A 7,533-nucleotide genomic window follows, 5' to 3' on the forward strand; every position below is an offset into this window, starting at 1 on the left:
TCATCCCCCTCCTCGCATCAGCGGAGAAGAACAGAATCCCCTGCTATCGGTAAAGTCATGGAAGACGAAGGGGAGAGGGAGCGCCCTCAGAACCCTGAAAACCCTGAGGTAGAAGGAGAACAGGTGCAAAAAATGGATGAGGAACCAGAGAGTTTCGATTTACATGGATTAGATATCATAGAGCTGGAGATAGCTTGTCAAAAACAAGCTTTTGACAAGATACCAGAATTCACGCTCAACAAGCTCGAAATGGTCATCTCTCGAGCCTACCACCAAAGTCAGCTGGGAATACAACCTGACAGCCAATGGGATGGAAATCAGCACTTGAAGAATCCTAAGAAAAGAGGCAGGAAAACAGATCTGCAAAGAACAATAGAGATAGGCAAGATCCTGGTAGATTCAGGGAGATGTGCTCAGCTCACAAAGTACTTCAAACCCACCATCAATTGATGATGATGAAGCTAGTTTCATGGAATGTAAGAGGGCTCAATAGCCCCGGAAAACTTAGGATGATCAAACATATGATTAGAATGGAAAAACCACAGGTGTGCTTTCTCCAAGAAACAAAATGTAACAGTGAAACACTAGGAAGCATTCTCTCAAAAGCTTGGCACGGATGTAGGTCGGTAGCTATTGATGCCTCAGGTGCCTCTGGAGGCTTGGCGATTGCTTGGAACCCGCAGGCAGTTTCCCTCTCAGACTTCCATGCCTCGCATCACCTCATCCAAGCTACGTTTCACATCTTGGGTACCAATGTCTACGGCAATCTGTCAAATGTTTACTTCCCTCAAGAACCAGGTAGCAAGATAGCGCTTCTTGACACAATAGAAGACCTCAGCAATAATAGAAGATACCCGCTTTGGATGATAGCAGGGGACTTCAACATGATAACGCAGACGAATGACAAGCTAGGAGGCAGGAGCAGATTGGAGCCAGAAGACTCCCACTTCCGAAGCTTCATTCAATCCTCCTCTCTCATCGATATGCCTTTTTGCAACGGCACCTTCACATGGAGTAATCGGAGATCAGGTAAATATCAAATCGCCTCAAAGCTGGACCGCTTCCTCCTTTCGGATAATGCAGTACACCTAGGCGGAGATTTCTCGGCAGCAATCCTCGCACACTCGGGTTCGGACCATTGGCCAATCGCCCTTCAATGGCAGCGGCCAGGTAACACACTCAAACGTCCTTTTCGTTTTGAAGGCTTCTGGCTTACACATCCCTCCTTCAAAGATTTTGTGAAATCCATCTGGAACGCCTTCATTCCCCCCGAAGGCTCCAAAATGTATCAATTTCAGCAAAAGCTTCGCTTTCTCAAAGACCACCTCAAACGCTGGAATAAGGATATATTCGGCAACATCTTCCAGGATCAGCAGAAGCTCACTCAGGACCTGGAGACTCTTCATCAACAGGTCATCAAGGAAGGGCATACTGAAGCCAGCTTGGAACAGGAACGCCGTCTACACAGTCAGCTGGACAACAGAAGAAAGCAGGAGGAGATTTATTGGAAACAAAAGTCAAGGGTTAGATGGTTAAAGGAGGGAGAGCGCAACACAAAATTCTTTCACAACACCACTGTGCAAAGAAGAATCTACAACAAAATCCCGTTTTTACAAAAATCGCCAGGAGAAAAAGTGGAAACGCATGAAGGGATTGAAGAAGTTCTCCTAAATCACTTCAAGCAGATTCATAAGGAGGAAAAAGAAGACAGGAGGAGGGCCATCCGTAAAATCACGGACAAGATACCAAAACTTATCTCAGAGGAACAAAACGAGCACCTCATGCGACCCATTCTACCACAGGAAGTAGATGATGCCATGAGGCAGCTAAAGGAAGGCAAAGCCCCAGGACCAGATGGCTTCTCCACTACCTTCTTTCACGCCTTCTGGGATATGATTAGGGAGGAGGTCTGGCAAATAGTGGAAGAATCTAGGGCAATGCGCTGGCTCTTGCCCGCTCTCAATGCCACTTTCATAGCGCTCATTCCCAAGGAGGAGGACTCCCTCACTCCGGATAAATTCAGGCCCATTGCGCTCTGCAATGTTATCTACAAAGTAATTTCAAAAGTGATAGCTAATCGTCTGAAACCTCTTCTCCCCGGGCTCATCTCCCCGGAACAGTCAGGGTATGTGGAAGGGCGGAATATTATGGATGGCATTCTTCTTTCTCACAAAATTATTCACTCCCTCAAGCACTCAAAGCAATCAGGTATGCTTCTCAAGCTTGATCTATCCAAGGCATTTGACAAATTAGATTGGAATTACATACAGGAGATGCTAAAAGCCTTTGGCTTCTGTGCTCCCTGGATTCGATGGATTATGAATATGATCACCTCTGCTCACTTCTCCATTCTAGTCAATGGCTTCCCCTCACACCCCTTCAACCCTTCTCGAGGCATTCGCCAAGGCGATCCCCTCTCCCCCTTCCTTTTCGTTTTAATGGCGGAAGGATTAGGAAGGCTCATCAAGCATGCTCTCCACTCGCATCAGATTAAAGGCATCTCAATTCATAATTCCCCAGCCAACTCCCATCATCAGTTTGTGGACGACACAATGCTTTTTGGTTACCCCTCGGTACAAGAAGCCCTCCGCCTCAAATCCCTCCTTCAAACCTTCTCGGAAGCCTCTGGAATGTGTATTAACAATGCCAAATCTCAAATTTTCTTTTTCCACACACCTCCATCTGTCAAAACGGCTGTCTCCCGCATTTTAGGCTTCCCCGTGGCCACTCTGCCCTCCAAATACTTAGGTGCCCCCCTCTCGGTATCTGCCCTCAAACTTCCAGCTTGGCGATCCCTGCTAGAGAAGCTGGAAAATCGGCTCTCTCAATGGACTTATAGATCCCTTAACTTGGCTGGACGAATTGTCCTTATTAAATCTGTTTTGCAGGCCATGCCTCTGTATTTATTCTCCATTTTGGCAGCGCCTAAATGGGTGCTAAAAAGTATAAGAAATCTGCAACGTAATTTCCTCTGGAGCAGCGCAGCCACTAATCGCAAGTGGGCATTAGTCAAATGGTCAACTGCATGTATGCCCAAGGAAAAGGGAGGAATAGGATTGAGGGACCCTGAACACAGCAATTCCATAATGAATGCCAAGATATGGTGGCAATGGATCACTTGCCCAGAAAAGCCTTGGGGGAAAGTGTGGACAACCAAATACGTAGAAGACCGGCCTCAAGAGGAGCTCATTCGCTTCATCCCCACTGCAAAGGGTTCTACTATATGGAACGCGGCTAAACAGCACTATCAGCTCATTCAAAAGCACAGCTTTTGGGAAATTAGGAATGGTCGCACAGCTCGTTTTTGGACCGATGCTTGGAACCAACAGCCCAAACTTCAAGACAATTTACACTCGGATATCATCCCTGATGAACCAAACCAACTGCATAAAACGGTTCATCAGTTTTGGGTCACCGAATTGGAGCACAATTTTCGAAAATGGAAGGGAAGCGACCGGATCCTCCAACACCCAGGCACTCAAAGGCAAGAGGAACTCACCACTGAACTTAATAAAAGAAGGATAAGGCATGATGATGGTAGTGATATTCTTAGATGGGGTTACTTGCCAAAAGGGGCTTACTCCACCTCAGAAGCTTACAGGTTATTGAATTACTTCCCCTCTCCCCCTGACCCGTTGTGGAGCAAAATCTGGAAGTTGGGACCTTGGCCAAAGATTGCATACTTTCTGTGGTTGGTAAGTCACAAAAAAATTCTCACTTGGGATAAGCTTCGGAAACGGTGTTACAGTGGCCCTTCAATATGTATGAATTGTGCTCAGAATGAAGAAACTCTCAACCACCTCCTGGATACCTGCCCTTTCGCCAAGAGTATATGGGACAAGGCCAGCTTCCGATGCCAAAAAAAATGTATGGGAGAAAATGATATAGTCAATTCTTTAAGACTCTGGCCAATGCAACCCTTCGAGTGCCAAATCCTCAACCACCTTTGGAGCATTATTCCGGGCATAGTTCTCTGGAACATCTGGAAGGAACGCAACCAGCGAATCTTCAGGGATAAACACTCACCATTAGAAGAAACCTGGAGAAGAATTCACAAGAACATTCAGGAAACTATGGCTCTCCAGAATTGGTCCAAGGAAGACTTCCCCTCCACTGAGGTTGAGCGCATCATATTAGGCAACTGGCAGCTACAACTTTCCCCCAACTCTCTCCTCAGCAACTCTCCCTCCCAATCCATAAGGATTGACTGCCAGTGGAAAGCTCCCCCCAAAAATACCTTCAAAATTAACTTCGATGGGGCCTCCAAAGGAAACCCAGGGGAGGCGGGATATGGTGGTCTCATCCGAGATTCTTCAGGCCAAGCCATCAGGATCTATTTTGGAAATCTAGGGTGGGACACCAACAATTCTGCAGAACTGGAAGGTCTACTGCAAGGATTGGTGCAAGCAGAGACTCTCAGTCTTCAATCCTTGATCGTCGAAGGGGACTCCCAGATTCTGATCAACTTAGCTACCAGGCTACAGAACGGCTCAACTGCGAGAAGTGTGGCGCCAAGTTGGAGGCTGGAGGCAAGAATGAATGAGGTAGCACAGCGTATCAACAATTTTAGGGCCATCTCATTCACACATACTAAAAGGGAGGGCAACAAAGTTGCGGATCTCCTGGCCAACATAGGAACTGAAACGAGAAAACCGCTCCTTTCAGGGGATATAAGCATCTTAACTAGCAGACAACAATTACAGGAATATCAAAACCTCATCTTTGCAGAGGCTCAGTCCCCGGATGCGGGTGACGCGTTGGTTGATGGCATGATGCCACATGCCAAAAGGTCTACGCCACGTGAAGAGGACGAGGGCATTAATAACATAAGCCGGCGGGAGGATGGTTCAGGCGAGTCGCCCCAGTGCGTCCTTAATGGAGCAGCTGAGGATGATGACAGGCCTGCGTAAGGCATTCAATGCGGTTATCGATTCAAGGAATGGCCAGGAGAATTTATATGAGCGTTGGTCTGCAATTGAAGTTCATGGTTGCTCAGGGAATGTTTGTTGTGCTCTTGTCATTAGAGAGGCGAAAGGGTGGGGAGACGACAGGTCCCCCACTGATCATCTCGGTCTGTGTATGCGCTCTCCGGAGTTTGGTCTGGCAGTGTTGGGGAAGGGGCAGAAGACGGAGGGAGCTTGCCTTCTGTTCTGGGAAGTTGGAGGCTCGATGGTTAGAGAAAGAATGCCTTGTAGGAGGGGTAGTGGGCATGGCCAATTCCCCCGCCCACCCGCAGCAAACTTACACCATCACTGCTGCTGTGTATATTGCCATCGTCGGGGGGGGTGCTAACCCAATTCCTGCCAGGCACATTCTAGAAGTTGGTAATTCTGTGGAGTTGGCGCCCAGTCTTCCAGCTTTTGGCTCGGTCGTTTTTTCGCTTGGCAGTTCTGAAGGCTCTGAGGGGGTCAATGCACACATCTCTGTGCTCTTCACGAAACCTCAGGAGGTGGACGAAGATGGGTCTTCGCTGGTTCTGGGGGCGGACGACGCAGCGAAGGAGAAAGGGAAACTCCCTCTGGGGGAGTCGTCGTCGATGGAAGCCCCCTCTGAGAAGGGCAAAGGAAATGCATTACTGGGGGAGTCTTCCACCGCTGGAGGCGCACTTAGGCCGCCTCACCCCCAATCGCCACTTCTTATTCTGTCTTCCCCTTCGCACAGCACACCAGCTATGGAGGACAGCGAAGCCGAAGGAGATGAAGGCAGCAAAAGTATGGAGGAAGAGAATGAGGACTAATTCTCACCGCTTCTCTCCTGTTCGTGTTTTTTCTGCTCAAATCGAGTTTGTGCAAGCTGGGTTCGCGGGTCAGGTTAATCTGCAATCTTATGTCTCTGTTTTGTTAATTGTGTGTCTTGTTGCCAAGTCCTGTGGGCGGTTTCCACCAACGCAGCAGGCGCGTGGATCTGTAATGTGTTTTGGTCAATGTTCTGTAATGTGTTTTGGTCAATTTCTGTCACGCTGTGTATCGGGCCATAATATGGTGTCAATTGCCTCTGAGCAGGCAAGCTTAGTGTTTTTAGATAAGTTCTCAGGGTCTAGCATTTTGTTCTTCTGGGTCAGCATTGCCCTGCGCGGCAACTCCATGAAATTGTCAATGTCACCCATGGTCAAGTCTACAGACATGGGCAGTCAGCATATCAAGATGTAATATATTTTGCTGTACATATTAATATATAAGTAGCTAGTTTTAACGATAAAAAAAAAAAAATTGTTATTATATTAAAAATTAACATATTAGTTATTATTTAAAATATATATTTCTCACCACTATATTATTGTCAATAATAATTATATATTTATTAATAAAATTTTAGTATATTTTCTATCTTTAGTTGGAGTATATTAATAATATTAACTAGATTATATATTAAACTTAAAAATATTATATATCTAAGGGATTAATAAACCTAATCTATTATTAATATTATAAACTTAAAGAAATAATAAATTCAACAAATAAATATTATAAACACAAGAGATTACTATAACAAACCCTTAGGATTAATATTAAAACTGAAAGGATTAATAAACCCAACCCATTAATATTATAAACCCAAGGGATAAACAAACAATGTATTATTAATATTATACACCCAAGAGATTATTAATATTATAAACCGAAGGGATTACTATTAACCAACTACTTGCTTCTCAAAAGACTAGTCTTCTTTCCTATTTCTAGCTTGGGAAGCCAAGGTGAAAAGTCATTTGCTTGAGATATGAGGGTGCATATATAACAAATGAAGTGACTTTCCACCTCCCTTATGGCTCTTGACCTTCCCTGATGACTCTTGAGCTCCCATATGTTTTTTCTAATTCCTAAGAGACATTTGAGCTTCTAAATAAGTCTTCACATTCTGTGTATGACCCTTAGGCTTCCACACATTTTGCATTTTCACATTTTTCCAAAATACAATATTACATGTGGCAAAATATGACACATATGAGTTTCATGGTGACAGCGTGAGAAGCTATGTCTTGGCAATAGTGACATGGAACTTCATTGTAGAGTGTTAATGCTAAGATTTTCTCCTTGCTATTATCTTCAAATCTTTGCTTGATGATTTCCTTGCTGCTAGCTTCACATCTTTGCTTGATGATTTCCTTGCTGTTATCTTCACATCTTTGCTTGATGCTTTCCTCGTGTCTTAAACTTCATGGGTTTCTTCTTGTAGCTTCTCTTTGACATCCTCCTTGAGCATCATCTTGTCATGTCAAGATAATAACACCTGCAAGTGGAATTCACTCATGACAAGATGAAATCATTCCCAAAATCTCCTAGTCCATCCTATTTCTCATGAAACATACTAACTGATATGGGATAGTGTGTGGGATTGAGGAGGAGGCCTATGGATTTCTTTGTGGATAGGAGAAGGAGGCAGGGAGTGATGGTCTAGGATATGTTACTACGTAGGGCGAAGTGCCTGAAAGATAGGGAGGTATGACTACGCAATTAGGGAAGTTAAGGAGGAAGAGAATAAATGCTTGCTCACTATGACTAGTAGTGCATAGTTCTAGAAGGAGAGGGTCAA

Source organism: Pinus tabuliformis, chromosome 2_2 (genome assembly GCF_031772625.1).
Source record: "Pinus tabuliformis cultivar Carrire ecotype Pingquan chromosome 2_2, CPIR1, whole genome shotgun sequence".
Classification (NCBI taxonomy): Eukaryota; Viridiplantae; Streptophyta; class Pinopsida; order Pinales; family Pinaceae; genus Pinus; species Pinus tabuliformis.